Source organism: Adiantum capillus-veneris, chromosome 8 (genome assembly GCF_014529385.1).
Source record: "Adiantum capillus-veneris isolate H3 chromosome 8, ASM1452938v2, whole genome shotgun sequence".
Classification (NCBI taxonomy): domain Eukaryota; kingdom Viridiplantae; phylum Streptophyta; class Polypodiopsida; order Polypodiales; family Pteridaceae; genus Adiantum; species Adiantum capillus-veneris.
This window is the reverse complement of record NC_140938.1, coordinates 108,803,090-108,824,215: the sequence shown is the minus strand read 5'-3', so window position 1 is coordinate 108,824,215 and position 21,126 is coordinate 108,803,090.

Below are 21,126 nucleotides of genomic sequence, written 5' to 3'. Positions count from 1 at the left end.
ATCCTTGTCGTCGACAAAAACAAAGTCATCATCCGTGAGACCATATGTGTCATCCGTGTAATCATGTATATCTTCTTCTTCATCAAAGGCACCAATGTTTATTAAGAAGGTCACTAGATGCCTATAGTCATCTTGGTCAAAAGGGTAGGTTTGTGCAATGGGAGAAACACTCTCTACTAAGTATGGATCAGTCGTGGTCAAGAGACGTATCAGCCATTCTAACTCCTCGAAATTCCTCTCACATGCTAGCATACCTACCAAATCCCATTCATAGGCAAGCACCGGAAAGACCATGTGAAACACTTTTGAAAAGCTTGGGTGTTGTGGTTGTGGAGCATAGGTAGTTGAAACAATGGGAGGGGTAGGGACTACATGAGTACGAGGACCTATAGGTATATACGATTGGTACACACTTGTAGGTACTGTTGCAGGCATTGAGCTACCATGTAGGGGTGCTTTACTAACAAATGAGGTCCATGGCGTGTTTCTTGTCATGTCCATCATTGGGGTAGGCATGGTAGCCATGGCGTCATCAAGGGAAAGATGAGCTAGATTTGGAAAAGTAAAGCTATCACTGGTGGGCTCAGATTGCACTAAGACCCCTGGCGAAACAACATATGGGGGATCCATCGGACTTACCGAGGGAGTCTCCATTTGCGATAAGACAGGTTGTTTAGCCTTCCCTGTATCCAAGAATCTAATGAGACCTGTTGAAGGCATGTGGATCCCCTTGTTCTGTCTCTCTAGCTCAATAACCCTATGGATGACCTCACAAACTCTTTGTTGTTGATCCTCCACACTAGTAGCACCCGTTGTGGATTGTAGGACATCTAACCAACCCACGTGATAGGTGTGACTGTGTATAGGTCGGCTAGAGTTTCCATTTGTAGTTCGTACTCCCAGATCTCATTTAGGAACGCTCCATCTAGGCTTGAGGTGCTAGGGGTGTCCTTTGAACTAGATGCAATGTGGCTCTCTATGGGTTGACCCTTAGTGGTTTCTAAGTCAGGAGCACGCGATTTCTCTCCTAGCAAAGATATTTACATAAGAGCTTTTGCTTTTAACTCTCTTTGTTGCCCCACCTTGCGTAAGCTCTCAATTTCCTTTTCCCTAGCCGCAATGCTATATCACTCAACCTCTTGCACTTTGGCAAGGCTTCTACCATCAGGTAATATAACCTCGGAGGAAAATAGCTCTAAAGAGTCAGGGGGTGTAGTGAATGGAGTATTCGCGTGCACACTCTCTAAGAGCATAGGGTCTACGTTGGTCATGAATGGCAAATTTACTTTCCCACCCCCTCATTTACATCGTTGTTCGGAGCGAGTGGCTCTACTAAAGGTTTCCTTCAAGCGGCTAAGCACGCTCGGTCCGGACCGTGGACCCATGGCATGCATGTCTTGGCTTGAGATATTGAGGTTAGGCATTGGGAAACCCTCCATGATGTCGTAGTCAAAGGAAGTCACTAGCCGCTATGTTTGGGTCTTGGTTTGTACTACCTTGGGTCCCCGCCGAGGGCCCGGAACCTAAGATAGGTTGATATTGAGAGCTCGCGTGAGTCAAAATTCTCTCTAGTTGCTCAGCCTCTAGCACACGACCAAAGCGCAGATGCATGTGCCTTTGGTACCCTACAAGGATCGGTGAATAACCTCAAGGGTTAACCGCTTACTTTTTTACGCGTCAGTTTTCACTCGTTTTTTTATGTTTTTTAATGATCGGTTTTTGGATTAGAGTGTGTGATAGCTTGAAACGAGCATATTGCTTAGGGAATCGTGGTGTGATTTACAACATAGCGTTCGGTTACCCGAAGCTCCGTTGGTCCTCAAAAAGGTCGATTTTTACCTACGCATGAGGCTTAAATACGTAATTTTAAAGGGGGACTGAGGCCTGAGCTTGAGCGTGGGCTTGGGCTTGGGTTTGGGGGATATTACCGATCCCGGTCCTACCTTTAAAATTTTTAATATATATATATATATATATGGATAAGGTCGCCACGGCCGCGCTGTGCGCGCGAGCACACACACCTCTAACCTACCTACTTACAACTAATAGAGCTATTGTTACACACTAACACACTACTACAGTAACTCATTAGCTAACAGAACTACTTACTGTACTTTGCACATAACTAACATTATGGATCTACTACCTTAATCCTAACACTTTATCACAGAGAAAACACCTTATGAATAGAAAAAACACAGTACCTTTCAATACCTTATTAAAAAACCAATACACAGCAGCAAAACAAACTTCTTCTCAACACACACACCTTCCTTTTCTACCTTTCCTACATTTCAAAATGCACCACAAAGTAAGATAGAGTGCTACTCGAGCTTAATGCAGGGCATTCCCCAGTAAAGGCGCCAAAAACATGCGTGTCTGTCACACGTGTCAATGCGAGGGACTTACCGATACACTGTGTGCGAGCCACAAATGGCTCTAAGCACACAACTAGATTAATCTAGAAAGCTCAAGAGAGCAAGGGTGTGTCAATCACTGTCCTACGCTCGTCTTCGTGGAGGATTCCTCGTCGCGAAGAAGGAGCCGCCAATGCGCCGTGCTCAACCGCTTCACCACCGCCGTGCCATCGTTGCAATGCTCTCTCTCTCTCTCTCTCTCTCTCTCTCTCTCTCTCTCTCTCTCTCTCTCTCACGCATACACACACACAAGGAGATGAAGAAGAATAAGATGGAGATGGAGCAAGATCACCCTTCAATTGCACAAATGAAAGAATGAATGATTTTTAGGTTTAGGTAACTTTTATATGAGCTCATCCCATTCACACTTGGGCGCCCATACTTAGCCAACTAATCCTTGAATGCTGTTAGAGTGCGCCTCTCATTGGCGATCACTCTTACCCTTTTCCTATTGGACCGACAAGCTCGGCCCATGACTACTAGAAGTGGACACCAGTGGTTAACAATGTTAGGAAAGCCTTGGAGATTGTCTAGGTGTTTTGCATAGCTTCAGGGTCTCAATGCAGCATAGAAATTTCAAGACTTATCTCTTTGTCAAAAGATGATAATTTTGATTTTGCAGGGTGGACTAGAGAGGTTGTGAAGAGAGGCAACATCTTCCATCACCTGGGGTGCCCGTTGGGGAAGGTATTACTCACAAGACTGCTTTTGACTAGGTCCAAGAAAAATTTAAAAAGAATATGAAGTTGTGGGAACTCATACTAATTCATTCCACTATAGAGCTACAATAATTAATACCTTCTTCATCCCGTATATAAGCTTCACCTCAACTTTTCTACAACTGTCCTGGAAAAATTAGAATTCCTTCTTGATACCAATCAAGGAGTTTTTGTGGAGAAATAAATTAATTGATGGAATATTGTGGCAATGGAGTAAGTAGCCAAGTATTCGAAACCAAAAGCTCAAGGAGGGCTGGGCATCCTTAACCCTATCACTCATGACTTGGCTTTATGTTCAAATTTTTTATGCATCCTTGCCATTGCATATGAGAGTTGGATGTCATGGCTAGGGAAATGATAATGGAAGCCCACATGAGGTCTAAAGGTGGTTTGTGGTCAAACCTCAACATTGAAAACAAGCTTCTTCCCCCCTTCGGGTGTGAAGGCTCAAGTAGGTGGATTTACTGGGAAATGTATTGAAAGATGTAGTAAAGTTGCAGAGGCTCTCAAGTGGAAGGAGGAGATTAGGTATTAGAAAAGCACAGCAAAACACTAGTCTCCTTGGGGGCCTGGGCCTTAATGATCATTAGATTGAAATAGCCAAGAATCTTAACAATAAGAGTTTTGACACCCTAGATTCTCTTCGGAATTATCAAAGAGGTGATTGGTATCCCTTGGAGTACGTGAAAGCATACGGCAATCTCTCGCTCCAAGAGGAGATCCTCATTAGAAGGCTCCTAGAAAAAATATGTAACCTAACCTTGCCCCTTTGCTCCACGTCGCTTGATTGGAAAGCTTGGAAGTGGCCTGGTGAAAGGCTATTCCGCTCGCTTAAGACGAAAGCCATCTAGGAAGATCTCTGCTATTCGGAGGAGTGGATTGAGCACCTCAATAGGATCTGGTCATAAAAGTGGACTGCAGGCAAATGGAGTCAAACAGTTGGAAACATCTGGAAGGCCAAATGTGAAGAGAGAGACAAATTCTTCCTATGGAGAATACTTTTTGGTCTCATCCCAACCAGAGATAAAGCCAAAGTGCTTTCTGTCAGATGCAATCACTCAGTTGAGTCCCTCATGCACCTATTATGGGGATGTCCAAAATCAAAGTTTTCATGGGCTCATTCTCTGCAAGAGGGTCTTCACTCATTTGGGAACCCCATTCTTTAGACTTGACCTTACTATGGGTCCAAGATGCATTTACAATCTTGACCTTCTAGCTAACATATGCATAGTAAGAGCTACTATATTAAGAGCTATGTGGCATTCCAGGAACGCGTTACTTTTTCAAAAGAAAGAAGGTCCTCTTTATTCAAATGTTATTCTAGATACATGTTGGTGGAAACTTCAATGTAAAATGCAAGTTGCGTAAGTAAGTCTAGTCAGAGAAATTTACCCTCCTTCGATGTATTCTTTTTCGGGCTAACCCTATGCAAGGGATATACTTGGGCTCTGTGTATCATTTTGTGATTAATGCATGCTCAATTGATAATTTTTCTTTTCAAAAAGCATACAAGGCACCTATATAGCTTCTCCTCATTCAAAAACTCAAATCCTATCCAAAATTTCATTCAAACACATACATGTTTCTCCTTTATCTCAATTCAAGTTCCAATGTTTCAAAATGATATGTACATGCTAACCCAAAGGCCCCATGAAGACTCGTAAATTTCTAGGGTTGGAATTAAAGCACATGCAAACCAAGCAACGTGGGAGACTTTTAAGCACACCTTTTATTATCCAAGCATGCTTAGCTCTTTTCTTTTTTTTGCAATGCTCACATTATGCTGGCTATTTCATATTAAAAGGGAAGATTAACAACTCTGTTCAAGGATTATGCACAAGAAGTGTCACAAGCATAAAAAAAAACTCAAGGCTTTGGCTTTATAGGGAGCCTTGTCTGATAATGATACATGTATAAAAACCAAATAAAAGCGTGCACGACATGTCTAACAGCCACGGGCTCTAAGAGAGTTGTCATCTCTTATCAATGTGCACATGAATGACGACCTCCAATCACGCATCAGGAAAATCCCTTGACATCATCCACCACCGATCCAGACACAACAAAAGTTGCAGGCTAAAAGGGGAGTCATGCCCCGTCCAAGACCTGCCATCACTACCATCGAGAGGGTTTTCATCTACTACATGAAGGACCAACCTTCCATGAGAGGGAAAGCACCAGCTTGGCCACCAGTACTCCTCTTCGAGAAGAGGTGGGAGGGATGGTCGGCCAATGGAAGAGCAAAGTCTGCATAATCGGAGCCACGTAGTTCCCCTCTCTTGAGTCGCTCGCAACTGCACACTGGGTTTCCCCACCATGAGACACTGCCGATCCTAACTCTTACACCCACACTAAACTCAAAGCTCAACTACCTGCTTTTGTCTTTCACAAAATGAACTCCAAACTCAAGTATTTCTTCCTTTTCTCTTTCATGCAGCTCCAAATATGTAGTGTCAAACTTTTTCTCTCTATAATCTTAACGCTAATCCATATAGGTCACTAATCATCACCAAGCAAATCAAATCACATTACATTTAGAGAATCCATACTAAATACTATGACCATGCCACAAATTTCTACGTTGCTGCTACCAATTGTATTGTGTGTATGAAAGTGTTTAATACAAAATATCAAAGCATTGAATGAATATATATATATATATATATATATATATATATATATATATATATATATATATATATATATATATATATATATATATATATATATATATATATATATATAGAGAGAGAGAGAGAGAGAGAGAGAGAGCAATGGGAGGAAGAGGTTATTGAGCACAATAATAATCCTGAAATGATAATCAAGCGACCAACAATTTGAGAGGGAAGTGAATATTGGGATCGACTGTTAGTTTGTTAGTTTAGATTTTATGGTGTGCTTTAAGAAACTAGTATTGCTAATATTATTCAAGGTGTAAGTAAGTTGTACCCGGATTTTCTTATGGTTTTAAACTTAGTGATGTAAAGCTTTCCTAACAAGTGTGAAATGAAAATGTGTACAAGAGTCAATGATTTCAAAGTAAAGTCATTATGAATGGTGTGTAATCAAGTGACTAACAAATTGTGAGAAACATGAATATTGGGATTGATTGTTTTTGTAAATGGGGTGGTATGTTTAGATTTTATGGTGTGCTTTAAGGAACTAGTATTGCTAACATTATTCAAGGTGACCTCTTAGGAAGTTGTACCCGGCTTTTCTTGTGGTTTTAAACTTAGTGATGTAAAGCTTTCCTAACACATGTGAGATAAAAATGTGTGCAAGAGTCAATTATTTCATAAGTAAAGTCATTATGAATGGCGTGTAAAGGCTAGTGTAGACTCGCATCCGTGAGGGTGGTAATTGATGTGAAACACTTTTTGCTTCATGTATGTACATTGCCAGTCGGCAACTAGTAATGTTGTTGATTGGTGTGTCTTCTTAACACGATTATGAGTTGGATTTGAATAGACCAAAGAGTTTCTGAGTGTAGTGAACAAATTAGAGGGAGAGATAACAACATACTTGAAAGATGACAAAAGTGTTTGAATGTTACCTTGTTCGTTTCCTTTGTGGGCTTACGAGTGGAGTCCTATAAGAGTAAGTGTACACTACAATGAATGTAAGTTTCATTGAGATGGACAAGAAGCATGAATAACTAGTGACCATGTGCTTGATTATATTGAATTAGCTTTGAATGCAAAAATTGTGAAAATTCAAAGGATCTTTAGATGAAAGGAAATGTTTGGTTGAAACAAAGTGATGACATAAAGAAGTAGAGAGTAAAAAAGGTGAGTGCATGAATTAAGGTTAAGAAGCTTACATGAATTCCAAAGTATAGTTTTAGATGATATAGAAGGTTAAGATTATATAGTGTATCTGTTATGTGAGAGAGGTTCTTTGGAATTGATTGAAACATATCAAGAGATAGGAGTCCAATTGTCTTAAGCTTCTGCCGAGCTGCAATTCTTGAAAACATGACATAAGTAAAGCCAATTGCAAAATCTTCTTTGAAGACCATTAAAACCTTTTTTTATATTGTTCCTCCTTGGGATTTGTGGCATCTCATGGCATATGCTGATGTCAAAGGAAATGTAGACTTGTGGTACCATCTTCCATTGACTGATATCCGCTTATGTTTAGTTCTTTGAAGGATTCTTGGATTATTGATACAGTAAATCAATACAACAATATAAGTTACTTTTACATCCATTGTGTTTGTTGTGTTTACTACCATGCATGTTGTTTAGTTAGCAGCACCAATCGTGAAGTCAATATTTTTAGTGATCATACATTTTGCACCAATTTAAATATTGTCTAGTACATGGGATTTGGAGTTATGTAACCAATGTTGCACAACACAGTTGTCTTCTACATTGAATCTTATGGAAATGATAATGATTTGATCAATCAAAAAGTGCTTCTTCATGGCGAGTTGATTGAAATGTTGGAACATTTGTTCGATGTTTGCAAATAACTATCCTAGATGTGTCGATGTATTTGTGTACATCATTTTCATCCAATATACAACCATTTAATGTTGTTAGTATCTTGTTAGTCATAGGTTTACATTCTTGGATGATAGAGAAGAGCTTTAGTAGCCCTTGCAAATAACAATCCTAGATGTGTTGATGTATTTGTGTACATCATTTTCATCCAATATACAACCATTTAATGTTGTTAGTATCTTGTTATTTGCAGGTTTACATTCTTGGATGATAGAGAATAACTTTAGTAGCCCTATATCTGTAGCATGATGACTGGAATAGGACCGCTGATGAAATTTTGCATGAAGCCAGCAAAGGGATGTAGTTATGTGGAAACCATAGCAAAGCTTGGACGAGATCTCCAAGCAAAGTGAAAATTTTTTATTGAATGGATTGAGAGGAATGTACCAATTCTCACGTTGACGAGCTAGCGTATGGCGAAGTTAAATGTGGTTTGTGTGATAATGGAGATCTCATCGATAATGATGACATTAAACTATTTAATGTCCAAGTAGTTGTAAGATATTGGGGACTAGCACACATAACTCAACCCCAATCATGTCTAATATAGGCCCTTTTCTTGCTAAATATAGGCCCCTTGTACCGCATGTGTGTCCTGGACCATCTTACCCTTGGCCTGACATTGATCCCCCCTTGGAGAAGTGTTTTCATCCTTGAAAACAAAAGTGGTAATAGCTTCGTAAGAACACTAATGTCCATCTGTCCATGTGACCGATACATGGTTCACTAGGAGGTTCCATGAAATCAAGAAAACATCTTGATTTTCCACATTTGTCATCCTTTGCAATTGTTTTGTGTATCTGGTCTATAACCAGCATATTGTGTAGACTCTATTTATAACTCACTAGAGTATTTTAAATGAATTACCATAGCTAAGAGGGGTCTAAAGAATACCTCTTCTCAACTTTCCATGAAAGTGACATGCTAACATAACTTACTAGCAAAAGTTCAACCCTTGACTTGCTATCAATCTATAAACAACCCCACCATAACTTGCGATTGAGGTTGAGAACCTGACCCAAACATGAAATAAAACTCCAAGTAGAGAGATAACCTTTCCAATTGGGTTGATTTGTACTAATGTACTTGATTAACATATCCTTTACAACAAGATTAAGACTTGTAAACTACCTATCCACCTCTGGATGATACCAACACCCAAACTGAGCCATAACCTCTAATGGTGATTGGTAAACCAACAATTAATCTCATAGATATAGTGTTGAATGCTTTATAAGATATTAATTTCATAAATTTGCATGCCATTCCAAATTAGCATTTTCTAAACACTAGGTCCCATAACACATAGTGTACATGCATTTAGCAAAAACGGATCCAAACCTACATTTCCATAGCTATCCTTGTCAATGCTTATGGTAGATGTGATGCTCATAGCACACATAGAAGAGGAGGGTAAAACTACTTCTATGAAAAAAAACTAAATACTTCCTATTGTAATCACTTGAAAACCTTGCTAGAATGTTTGAGTCATAATAGAATGTGAACAATAAATCACATCTAGGCACAAACAATGAAATATTTTCATTTACAATACATAACTCTCCTATATGTGTAAACAACCATCTATTAATGTTGTTTGGAAACACTTATAGCCTTAACAAGTCTTTCTTAAGCACCTCACAATTTTTGGCCGATGAAATTGTTCCTGATACTATGTGCTCAAAATAGTCTGCAAAATGGATTTGACTAGCACCTAGGGACTCTGTTGCGACATATAATTAAATAAAGAGGCACCAGTGTTATGCCCAAAGACTCATATTATCCACATGTGGAAAATGTCTTGTATAATGATGTCAAGAAGTATGACATCCATCAAGTATGAGATGTACTCATATGTGGAGATAGCTTTAAATACTTACCAACATGAGCAAGAGAGGCCCTCATAAACCTTGCTCCACACTAGCTAAATAAACATCCATGAGTTCTTAGACCATGTATTCTTGTGACTAACAACATGTGCCAAACAAAACCCTACTATGTAGGTCTATACTACCGCAGATGCATAAATGTATCCGGTACATGACTGTCCCAAAATTCTTTGCTCCAACATGACCTTGTCATGTGTCTAAAGAGAAAAATAGATGAAAGCATTCTGGTGTATACATCCTACTTGTAAAATTCAATCAAAGCATATTCAAAATGAAACATACAAAGTTATATACATGATGGAGGTTAAAAATAGAATCCACTTACCCAAGGTCAAGTGCACTGTCCAAATTTGAAAGGACATTACCAAAAGGCAAGGCTCAAAAGGCCCAGTATGTCTTTAACATGTTAGACACTAAATGACAAATTAGTGAAAATCAAGAATTGGTAACTCTGGCAGTGACCAACACAGTCTATCTTGTCCAATAATGAACTTATCCGCTACCCTTGGTAGATTGAGGACTTCTTTCCTTGAAAGTAAAAATGTGAAGAGGCCAATCAATGACCATCAATGATCTGGTATTAATTAGGTCATGCCTCTAGAAATACCACTCATATAGCGACAATCAATGCTATAAATTAAACAACAAATCCTCTCAAGATGGAATACTACTTATAAATAGATCTTGAAATAGTCATATCTCTCTATGAACAGAAGAGAAATATTCCCAAAATCCCAAAGAGGGTATGCATATTAGATTTTCTTGGGTGTTCAAACAAGTGATTATATGTCTTATTCTATTCGTGTAGTCCCATGAATTAGTTGTCTGATAGTGAGGCCATGCCTACTTGCTACCCACAGAAAGCATCATCTATGTTGACTGCACCTCGTTCATAGAGCCAATGATGACCATAAAAGTACTTTGCTTTGCAAAATTGAATATCTTGTCCAAAGTAAACATTAAAGCACATCAAAACAAGAAGAACTTAAAATTGTTTTCTAAGGCAATTGTTTTGCTTAGATTTGGCTCATGGCCATGTATGCTGATTTTACTATCTTTGTTTGAATTTGGCTCATAGCCATGGATTTTGAGAAAAAGAGAGCTTTTCTATGCACCATGCATACCCCCTTGGCCTAGCCATACCAACCTCTAGTGCAAAATAACATGCTAACATGTTGCAAGGTTCCCCTAAGTTCAGATGTTGATAGCATATTCCAAACTTTGGAAGTTTTGATATAATATGCTTAAAATAGAAGCCTTGTTTTGCATAAATACATCACTAGAATTTTTATATCCACCCCTTGGTGTGGTTTGCATAAATAGTATACCTCATATGTGTAGAATCCTTGCTTCACTATGTACAATCACATCTTACACAAGCCTTGCTCGTCCCGTATGAGTTATGGGATTTGTCCTAGAGTCACTACAGTATGTCTGTTCAATACTCGAAAAGTGGGAATGGAAGAGAACCTTACAAAGATTCTTTGGGAGGAGAATGTAAAAGGGCAAGGGGGGCGGCGAGGAAGGGCCACGTGGCTTAGTAGAGGGAAAATCTCTCTCTCTCTCTCTCTCTCTCTCTCTCTCTCTCTCTCTCTCTCTCTCTCTCTCTCTCTCTCTCTCTGCCATCTCCTCTGTGTGGGCACGCGAGGAGAGCCAAGTTGGCGATGCCAAACTCGGCCTTGTAGAGGATAGTGAGCTCGTGTGCCTTCTTGAAGAGGCCAGAACGGAATTTGAAGAAGAGCACACGGTTGCAACTAAGACTTATAGATTAGGGAAAAGAGCTGCATATGTGGGATACATGCACATCAGCTAGCTTTCAAGAATTAGGTATGTACAGGAAGATGAGGGGAATAGAATCAGATGGGTCAATAGACTCTCCCTCTATGTGTGTGTCTTCTGTGTGGGCATGCGAGGAGAGCCAACAATAGTCTAAGGCTCTCTCTGTCAGTCTCTATAGCTTACTCTCTCAATTTTGCATGCGAGTAGATCCAAGAAAGAGCCATATATGGGTGTCTCTCTGTTGCATGCAAGCAGAGGCAAGAATAGCCTTTTGCTCTCTCTTTCTGTGTGTGCGATAGAAAGATTCATTGGAATTTTTTTAAAAATTATTTTTTTTAATGTCAACCGAGTAGGTAGTAAGTAGTGTGAATGAGAGAAGAGTGGAATAATCGGTGCAAAGTTGCAGAGCTACTTAAAGCTCCTTTCATGAATAAACAATCATTTAAATTTTTCATTACATGTCTCTTATCTATGGTGAGCTTGTGATGAGTTAGAAAACTACTCAAGATTGTGTTTATGAGTCCAAGTTAATCTATCTTAGAACCTAATTTTCTTGAGTAACAATCTAGCCTACACACACTCACTTGTGTGCACATGTTTGTCTATCACTAACCTTAGCTAGCACGATCCCATTCCCATCAAAAATTTGCTTATGACAAGGAAGATAATGAAGTCAGGCAAAGCATAAGGCTACATACTCTTAGTATTGGGAAATTTAAGGTACACTTAGTCAATGTACCTTAAATTGCACGTATGACAAGGAAGCTATTGAAGTCAGGCAAACCATAAGTCTATATGCTCTCAGTATTGGGAGATTTAAGGTACACTTGGTGAGTTAAATTATGACATGCATTCATTGCAAGTAATTTTATGCTTCCACTATGACATACACCTCAACAAGGTTCACTAATTGTGTATGATCAACAAGGGGTATTTATTCTAACTCTACCAAGATTGCATGAAGTATAGCTATCACGGCTTGGACCAATAGTTTCTTCATACATGGTAACTGCATGTATGCTAATGTATTAAAAAACTCTAAGAATAGAAGATACATACACTTTTCATTTTTTATATAACTTTATACGAAGCATTTATGGCATAATTGCTATTAGCATGCATACCTAGGAGTTTTGCAAGCGTATATGAACAATCTATCACTAGGTACCAGTATGAACCAAGCCAAGGGGCTTACATGGTACATAGGACCACTCTAAGTATGTCAAAATATATGGCTATGAGCTAGATTCAAGCAAGAACAAGCAAAACCAGATTGAAATTCGCTCTCAATTAGCCACACATGGATATCAAGGTTAGACAATTTGGGGTTGCTCTTGTTTTTCTATCTTTAAACCTTTAATTTGAAAGGATCTCCTACTATGAAAAACAAAGTTCTTTGAAGGCCATTTCACAAAGCAAGGCTTCAACCCCATGCCACTGCTTGGTGACTTAGGATCAAGGACAAAGCACACAAGTTTGGGGAATTGGCAATATTGGGATATAAGCTCATATTTTACGTATGGCAATGTCAAATGTGATGTATCCATGCCAATATACATAATGCAAGGCACTTATGGTATCGACTCAAACTATTAAGGCCGTCATTATAGCCAAGGGATTATCAATGTATGTCTTGCACTTGCATGCACGGCATGCCAATAAGGTGGAATTAATTCCGCTCAATAAACTTTCGCTAAAACACCAACTACTATGTCAAAGACATCATTATTTTCCCAATGATCATGGTGGATTCCGCATACTTCTATAAGACAAGGTAAGATCTTGTTTGTTTCCAATGATTTTTATTGATGATTCACTTGTTAACATTTTTGCAAGAGTTATCTATAGATGTGATCTCCTAATCAATAGCAATTGAGGTTGGTATCTCTTCTTGTATTTGCTACATCTCAGTGCATTGACAGGCACTGTATATCATTCATTATATATGCACAAGGTGCATGCACTACAATAAGATGATGCAGAATAGATGATTTTGAGTACAAATGACACCTATGCATACATACCAAAAGTGGACCAAATGGCCCATTATTGGTCCAGAGTCAATGCTTGCAAGCAATGGAGATGATAAAAGACATCAAGTATAGTCCACTCTGGCTCCCTTTATCTCTATATGGTTTTATTAGAGTATTGAAAAGATTTAAAGATATGTTATCTTTTTTATCCTATTCATGTCTTTAAAAATGTAGGTTACTCTTTGTGAAAACATATTGTTGGTTTGAAGGAGAGGCAGCCATGAACAACTTAAAAGAGCAAAATACAAGTGCAATTTGTGGCCCCATGTTGATGAAGAGACATCTCAAAAAGAATATGCACCTACACCATGGGTGTTAACTTCTGATGACATTAACATGATCACTCATAGAATACAATCTATTTGTACACCCACAAGATATGATGCTTCATTACAAAACATATTCACTACGGATAACACGACCCTTTTAAACTTAAAAGCACATGATTGTTACAATTTTATCAAGGTAACCCAAACCTTTTTCTTGCAATAATTTGTTGTACTAGACAGTAACTACTTAGATTGTAAATTGATAAATGTGACACGCTCTCCCCCTTGTTATTGATGGTTGCCTAACAAATGGTGTTTGAGATGTTATCTTTCGTTTGAAAAAGTTATCAATGTATGTCTATAACTTGTGCATGTTTATATACGTGGTTTTAATAAGTGTTTAACTTGATGTAAATGTTTTTTTATTGATAGATCATGTTTAAGGATATTGATACAAAGTCAATACATCAAAAGAAAAGGACGTACATTGAGTTATCTTCCTTGGCAAGGAAGGAGTTGTCAAATCCCTCATTTACATTCAAATCTATGTACTTAAACATCTAATGAATGAATATAGATTGAAAGTTTTTTTAACACTCGTTGGATGTTTTAGATTGAGAGATTCATGGGAGTCTTGAAAGGGTTTTCTTGTCAAAGAGCATGAACAAAGGGCTAAATGGTTGAAGTATGGATGCTTTGAGAGTGCATGTACTACCTTTCAGAGGACCTTGAGCATATTGACGAGGATGCTCCCTGTGACTGAACATTAAAAGATTCTCTTACACTTTCAAATGAGGTGTTATATGGCAAGGGTATTCTTCACAAGATCTAAGCTACAAAATGCTTAAAATGTTTCACATCTTTTTGTTTACAACTCATAGTGTATGAAAACATTTCTTAAAGAGTACCAAGTAGTTTAAATCTACAAAGAAAACAAAGAGGTGGAAAGTCTATCATGACTGAACCTCCATTTATTCTTTCATGATTATCCAACCATATCGAAAACAAATTTTGGAAGGAAAAGATATCATTGATTAGTAGAGAGACATTAGATTTGACTCTAATAGGGAGATAACCATTCTTCTATTCAATGTGTATGCTTATCAAGTTGTATACATTTTTAGTGTTATTTACTATAAGGGGCTTTTCACACTTGTGATTCCCATATCAATACAAATGAACTTTTTTTTTCTTACTTGTGATGTTGATATAAGCGTCTAATTTGAATCACAAAGATCTATACTTGCATCTATATCTGCATCATTATGTTGTAATATATTTGCATCTATATCTGCATGACTATGTTGTAATATCAACACAAATGTAAACACAAATAATGGCGCAAAGATATACGTAAATAAAGACGTTGCATAACCATATATATCAACAAAAAATTTGGGGGATGGAAAGACCAAAATGTTGTGCCTCTTATTCAGGCATTGTAACCAATACTAACTGTCAATAACAATAGCAAACAGAAAAATCGCAACATAACTTGAAAAGGTTGAGATGACATGGAACTTGAAGAGAATTTATTTTTCATTGATATAAAAGTGTTAAATGTAGTGAATTGACAATGCTGAATGTCAAAAAGATTTTCATATAGTATCAAATGTTAAATTACAAAAATGCATTAAATCACCTCAAATAAAAATGATATATAGATAATAAGCCAAATATTGAAGTACAAAGTGGGAGAACCATGTCATCTCCAAGAGATACATATATGTATATATGTACAAAGTGGAAGAACCAAGTCATTCCCAATAGATACATATATGTATAAATGTACTAAAAAAGAAACATATGGAAGTGGATGAGGACTCTACTCTTATGAAGAGATCTCCTTATGTTACAACAATGTTCAAGTTGGATTCTACAAATAAAAAAGAGGCAATAAAAAAAATCTTATATAACAAAACTAAACACAAACACATAGTGTAACATAAATTAAAATAGTGTTCAAAGTTTATATATCTTACCTTGTCAGGTTGAGATCTCAAAATCTCCTTGAGCGCATTGAGATCATGGCTTTGCACCGTAAATGTGCTCGAATAGGGTAGGCTCCCAATTGGTCATCATCCACTATTTAAAAGCATTTGAGTGCAATAAAGATATTAGATCAAACAATTACAAACTGGCAAAAATGTAACCATAAAAGCAATGTAATTTTATTTACAAAATCATACTTAAATCTCGCTCATCTACCACTACCCAAGTGATGCAAACTCCCCAACTCCAATTGTACCCTTGTGGCCTCTTTTTGATGGCTCCACTTGTTGAGGTTTTTGCAGTATTCGTTTTTGCATTTTCTCTAGTCTTCCTTTTCCAATATAAGATGGTGGTGTAACCAAATGTTGTCAATGCTAGATGTGGGGCAAGATGTAGATATTTGATCTCAAGCATGTATAACAAAGTGTTGGTGTAGTTGTAACATGCAATGAAATACCAACGGGCTAGGAAATATATGATTTATACGATTATTTAGGCAAAAATGTTCCGTTTTTTGTGATACTTGGGAGATATGCTAAAATCTACATAAAGTGTAAGTTGAAGCTAGATTTTGTGCTCTTTGATGTGACTTCTAAACCTATCTAAACAACTCGCCAATCAGAGCCCTGGTGTGGAATTATGAAAGGAAGAATTTCAAAGTGTATTGCAAACCTATACCAGATGGTGCACATGCAATGAGGGCTAGGATAATGAATAAAGTTATAGGATCAAAGTATTGAGTTTTCTTTTCATGCCAATCTTCTCACATCCTAAATCAAATGACTTAGAGTATTGAGGTCACTCCAAATATGTAGATGGAACCCTAGTAGGCATTGTAATTGGGTCACAAGTTTTTGTGAGTGATAGTTGGCCTAATAGGTTGATATCGTACATGCCTTATGGTCTCCATAGAGTAATAGAGAAATATATATCTATCTAAGATCCAAATACATGCCAAAAAAGACCATTTAGATAGGATTGAACTATGCAAACAACAATCTTACACTTAGAGTTGGATAATCATAGGAATTTCACTATCACAACATTGTTGAATCTAGCTACTTCACTTGTTGCATGATTTTACATTGAGACAGTGCCTTCCTCTATCATCTCTTAGTAGATTTTTAGTTGGATAGCACTTTGACTATCTCAATGCAAAGTTGGATAAGCAAATCTCACAACCAATGTATGATTTTTCCATGAGAAGGAGTGTACTCAATTTTCTTGTTATGTTTAGGAAATATGATATGAGATTTTCTTATTCTGGGCATGATAGTAAGTACAAGCCTAAGTAACTTTGTGTTTTTACAAGTTTAGGTGGCATTCCTCTATAGAAGGGCTCCCTTAACATGATGGGTTTAAAAATTGTGAACAATATGGTAAGGTCAACTCTCCTATGTTCATGGAGTTTAAATAGTACATGTCAATTTTATGTGTTTTCTTTAAGAAAATGGAGTGAATCATTGAGTTCATATTGAGTAATGAAAAGTTTGTTATTTTATTAGTGGTTGTGATCCCTAAAGAGCAGTTTGGACTTTTGAAGACAGCTTGCTATCAATTGGGTTTCAAAATTTTCAATTGTACATATGACAATAGTTTGCTTTATATTGTTCAATTGCTTTTCTATAGTTTCTTGTGAAAGGGCGGTGGTAATGTGTGTGCTAGTCTCCACCCAACCGTGCTATCTTATAGCCTCCCCCTAACGTACACACTGTCCACCCGTGCCGGTGGCCTTGCCCATAGGACCCATGTCCTTACATTACCCCCCCCTTGGAGAAGCGTTTTTGTCCTCGAAAATGAATGTAGGAAAAGGTTTCTTAAGTGCGGAGACATTCTCCCATGTAGAACCTTCTTTAGGTCTATCTAGCCATTTTACCAACACCTATCGTCTGACATGATGTCTGGTGCAAAGCTCATGAGAATCCAAAATATTTTCGGGCTCATGAGGAATGCTTGGCGGTTTGATAAGGTCAAGTAACACACTTGTGTCAATGATGTTATCATTCTATCTTAGCTGCTTTTGTAAACGGATAACATGAAAAGCAGGATGAACTCGTGAGTGCTCTGGGAGAGATAACTTATAGGTTACTTGACCTATACGTTTGAGAATGGTAAATGGTCCACAATAGTGTGGTGAAAGTTTAGCAACTTTGCTCGTCTTCGGACTTTCTGAATGCTCTAGAACTTTGAGGAAAACCTTGTCTCCTTCTTCGAAAGTAGCAAGACAATGATGCTCATCTTCGTACTTCTTATATCGATCTTGAGCTTGCTTAACATTCTGTTGAGCAACTCGAAGCATGTCAAAATGGTCTTGGATAAAATCCTTCGCTTGTTGTATCTTCTCCTTAGCTAACCCCACCGTAACGGGTGATCTAGGTTGAAATCCATATAAAAGCATAAATGGACTAAACCCTGTAGTCACATGCTTTGAACTATTACAAGCAAATTCCAATATAGGTAAGTAGTCTTCCCGATTGGTTTGCTTCTTGCTAATGTATGCTTGTAGCATATCCTCTAGCACTTGATTAACTCTTTTTGTTTGACCATCCATTTCAGGATGATCATCCGTAGTTAGATTAAGTTTAGTTTCCAACTTTTGGAACACAGCTCTCAGAAGTTATTATCAAACTTTTGATCTCTGTCACTAATGATACTAGCTGGAAGACCATAGAGTTTATATATATGCTCTCCAAATAGCCCTGCTAATTCCGATGTCTTAACCGTAATCTTAGTGGGAATGAATCAACCCATCTTTGTGAGACGGTCTACAATTACCCAAATGGCATCATGGCCACGATTTGTAGTAGGTAGTCTTGCTACAAAATCCATAGAGATACTCTCCCACTTACCTTGTGGAATCTCTAAAGGATGTAAAAGGCCACCTACCTTGAGGTGCTCTACCAATTAACTTGGCATCGTTGGCAGTTTAGTACGTACTCTTGAACATCATGATGTAAGCCTGGCCAATAAAATTGTCGTCAAACTAAGGCATACATCTTACGAATACCTGGATGACCAGCACTTGGACTATCGTGACACTCAAATAAGATTTGGCACCTAGTGTCTGAGTCCCTTGGCACACATACTCTACCTTTGTGGAGTAAGTAGCCATCATCAATGGAAAATTTCTTCCATCACTTAAGCTCTTTCTAAGTAGAGGTGGAGCTCTGTGTGTTGAAGTTTTTATTTGCACGTGCAGAGACATGTTGATATGGTTGTTCAGAGACATGTGAGTGTGAGGGATCCCTTTTTAAAACTGCACTCCACACTTTAGCATATGATTGATCATGTGCACACTTTCCACTTAATGACTCCAAAAATCCACTCTTTAGTTCCGTGAAAGCAAGTGAATTAATCTGAGGCATCCGACTTAGTGCATCTGCTACTACATTATATCGCCCCTTGCAATATCGTAGCTTACAATCATAATCTTGAAGGATTTCTGCCCATCTAACTTTACGGCCCTTCAAGTCTGTTTGAGTGGTAAACCATTTGATACTCTCATGGTCAAAAACTACTTCAAACTCGGTACCATATAAATAGTGTCGCCACTTTCATAAAGCGTGAATTATGGCATAGAGCTCTCGCTCATAAACATAATAATTTTGTTGAGCTCTATCTAAATTTTTACTTTCAAAGGCTATAGGTCTTCCCTCCTAGAGAAGTACCGCACCAATGGCTTTATCACTAGCATCAGTCTCTACCACAAACGGCTTAAGTGGGTCGACAATTGCTAGGATGGAAGTAGTGGCTATAGCTACCTTGAGCTGTTCAAAATTGCATTTTTGGGATTCTTCCCAAGAAAAGGTCTTACCTTTTGCTTTAAGTTGATCCGTCATATGAACAATGATTTTGGCATAGTCACGGATATACTGTCGATAAAATCCAGCCATGCCTAAAAATATTTGAAGCTCCTTAACCGTGCTGGGATGTGGCCATCAAAGAATGGCAGCGACCTTGTCAATGTCCATCTTGATGCCAGAATAAGAGATCACATGAACGAGGTAATGTATCTCTGTTTTAAAGAAATCGTACTTGCTTTGCTTAGCATACATCACGTGAGCTCGTAGCTGTTCAAACACTAATCGTAAGTGTTCTATGTGTTCATCTTCAGTCTTACTGTAAATGAGAATGTCATCAAGGAAAACCACAACAAAGTTTCCAAGAGAGGGACGTAAAACACTATCCATGAGTGTCATAAATGTAGCTGGAGCATTGGTTAGACCAAAAGGCATAACCAAAAATTCAAAATGCCCGAACCGTGTTCTAGAGGCATTTTTGGAGATATCTTGTAGTAGGATACGTACCTGGTGGTATCCTTAACGAAGATCTATCTTTTTATAGTATCTTTCCCCATGGAGTTGATCAAACAACTCATCCACTCGAGGCAGAAGATACTTGTTCTTGATGGTTATCGCATTTAATCTGCGATAATCTACGCACATGCACATAGTACCATCTTTCTTTTTTACCAATAGAATTAGTGATGCCCAAGGTGAAGTTCTAGGTCTAATGAAACCACGAGCGAGGTAGTCAACCAATTGATTCTCAACCTCCTTGCTTCTTTAGCACTCATACGATAAGGTGGTTTACTCACCGGTTTAGTGCCTGGCAAGACATCTATGCCATGTTGCACATCACATGTAGGGGGTAAACCCGGTGGTAAATCACTTGAGAACACATCACTATACTCCGTGAGGAAGTGAGTTATCTTTTTCTGTGCAAAAGGAGAAAGTAAACTAGAGTTATGCTGGGATGGAGAATCTTGTAATTCCTGTAATGTTTGTTTTACAACAGTTGCACGTTGCTCTATAGAATTAAAATTGAGAGAACTTTGCTCGTTAGATTTGTTAACACTTTGTTTATTAGTAGAATTCATTGCACTTTTCATACCATTACTAGAATTTACCACACTTTGCTCTTGAGAATTCACAAGACTTGGAGACAAGCAGTAACACAAAAAGACTTCATCTATTAAATTTGTTTTCTGCAAAATAGAAAGCTCGGGTGTACATATAAGAGGTGCAAATGGTATATTTTTCTCACCAAACAAAAGCACATGTTTACCATTGGCCATAAAGGATAAGGAGTTGTGTTCATAACTAGTGTGCAATGTGTTTCCTAAACCATGCAGCCACTCCCGTCCTAAAACTACATCAGCACGGTCCATGTTCATAACTTGGAATTCAAGGGTCATCGTATGATATTGAAAATAAGCTCAACCCCTTCAACTACCGTGTCCCATACTTCTTTATCATTCCCAGACATCTGCTCCACCACATACTTGTGAGAGCAAGGAGTCTGTGTAAGCTTTAATTTCTTGACTAGCTTATAGTTCAAGAAGTTATGAGTTGCACCATCATCCACTAAAATACAAACACGTTGTCCATTAATAGTGCCATGCATGCGAATCAAATCATGGGGGCCAAAGGTGGGCTGCCACATTGAAGCAGGCACACAACACTTGTGCTTTTCTTCCATATGAAGAACTTCTACAACACAATATTTAGGAGATGAATCTAA